Genomic DNA, 2,412 nt, shown 5'->3' with positions numbered 1-2,412 from the left:
CAGTGTCCTCTCTGTGCTCTAATTACCTCTGTAGGCCCTATTATCCTCCCCCTTTACAAAGAAGAAACTGAGGCACAAAAGAGTGTTGAGATGAACAAGATAACAGTTTCTACTTTGTAAGGTTTTGTGATGATTAATGAATTAGTGGGTATAAAACACTTATCACCATAACTGGCACACAGTATGTGCTGAACAAATGTCAATATTATTATAAGTTCACTTATTTACTAAGTATCTGTTGTGAATCTATGATGTATTTATAATTGTGGTAAATTATAGAAATTCAGAGTATACACAACATGATCCCACTCTCATGAATATCCTAGGCCAGTAGGAGAGAGAGCCAAGTGAAAATTCTTATAAGGCAGTGTGATAACTTGTGCTCAGGCTCTGAGGGAGGAATAGGTACAGAAAGAAGGAAGAACTTAGACAAAGGAGATAACAGCTCATGAAAGGTCTTTGAGACTCTCTTAGAAGGGCTAGAGCAGGGGTGGGCAAACTTTTTGACTCGAGGGCCACAATGGGTTCTTAAACTGGACCGGAGGGCCGGAACAAAAGCATGGATGGAGCGTTTGTGTGAACTAATATAATTCAAAGTAAACATAATTACATAAAAGGGAACGGTCTTTTTTTTTTTTTTTTTAAAAGGGCCAAATCCGGCCCACGGGCCGTAGTTTGCCCATGGCTGGGCTAGAGCATGGGCCAGAGGAGATAACAAGGGGTAAAGGACAGACCAGGTTTGGGTCTTCAGTAACTAAAGTCCAGCTGGTCCCTCTAATTTGTGAGCTCTACCCTAATGTAGATGCTAGTAATGAGCCTTCTTATCACCATCTCTGCCCCTCCCCCACGTCATTTCTGTCTTATCCCATCTAATCGTGAGTAATTATAATGTACCTCCTGTTGCCAAGTTGGAACCTGAAAGTTTATGTTTGCTTATGTGTTTCAGTTATTCATTAAAAATCCTAGGGTTTCTGATAATTTCCAAACAAATCCCTTGGAAGAAAGAAGGTGGTGGAAAAATGCTAAAAGATCCATAGCTTTTCTAATAACATTTATACCCAAACAAGTATCTTTCTGAAAGCCAAGTGAAGCCCTCAAACCAGAATTTCTTCTCGTTAGTTAAGACAAAAACTCAGACACACATCCAGGCCTAAAGAAGAAATTATGCTGGAAAGCTCAGTTAAAAGGACAAATACATTTAGGCATGAAGAAATTCCTTGTTGAGATATGAGCTATACTTTGTCTCCTTAGGGCTCTATTCTTCTTCCATAATTCCTCAGACATTGCCTCTTGAATGCATGGGGAGCTCCAAACTCTTATTAATGCTGTTTAGTCACATGGCATAATGATTGATCCTGGTACAAAACCGACTCTCAATTATATGCTGTGAAACTAAGAGATGAATGAGTGAAAGACAGAAAGAAACAAGGTGAATATTCTGGGGGGGGTGGGGGGGGACAGAGAGGGAGGCGGCTATTTGTGCCACCACTAAATCTATAGGTCTCCATAGACCAGGGTGTGTGGCTTTGTGGCCATCAGAGAGCTTTATGAGCAAATGAGTGCCCTGCTAGATACCTGCAGGGCTCAGTGAATATTTAGTGAACACTTCAATTTCTTGGTTTGTGTTCTTCCTGGGTTAATAGTTTCTACAGTGAAACAGCACTAAGGGAAAACCAACATACCTTGAGGTGATGGTGAATAATAATATAAACATGATATTGAAGGTCAGCCAGTGCTCTAACTCTTCTAGGATGCCTTCAACTTTGTCTCTGATTTGTGTGATCTGTGTATCTCTCTCTAAAACTTCAGGTATTCCCAAAATACAAAAGTATATTATTAAAACTGCAAGGCCTATCCTAAAATTTCCGCATCAAATATCTTCAAACCTCACTCTTCTCTCTCCTTACTTTCCCAGTTGTCAGTTTAGAGGAGCCAGCTTCTGTATTTGACGATGAGCTGGGCATTGAGGGGAAACTGAAGACTCAATCTCTGCTCTTCTGAGTTTTGTAACCTAGTTTGTGGGCAAAGGACACCACGGTAACAACTTGGGAACAGTTAGCAGGCACTATGATAAAGGGCTAAATTGTGTTTTAGAGTTCAAAGAAAGGACAAATGGAAACGAAGTGGAGTAAAGTGTTACTTGCTTTTCTTTAGCTTTCTACCCCTCTGAAACCTTCTCCTGGTAGCGCCAATGGATGTAAATATTAATCTTTGCTTCATACACTAAGATTCTTAAGTATAATGACATTTTGTCACCCAACATAAATTCTCAGTCCCCATGGAAACTGTAATGAGTGAGAGGAGTTTAATTTCAATCAGTGGCCAAAAAAGAAAAAGAAAAAAGAGGGAGAGTGACATTCTACACACTTTGAGCATCCTTCCACATGCCCCTCCCACCTTTTTTTTTTTTTT

This window comes from Myotis davidii, unplaced genomic scaffold, assembly GCF_000327345.1.
Source record: "Myotis davidii unplaced genomic scaffold, ASM32734v1 scaffold330, whole genome shotgun sequence".
Lineage (NCBI taxonomy): Eukaryota > Metazoa > Chordata > Mammalia > Chiroptera > Vespertilionidae > Myotis > Myotis davidii.
Note: the sequence above shows the minus strand (reverse complement) of the source record.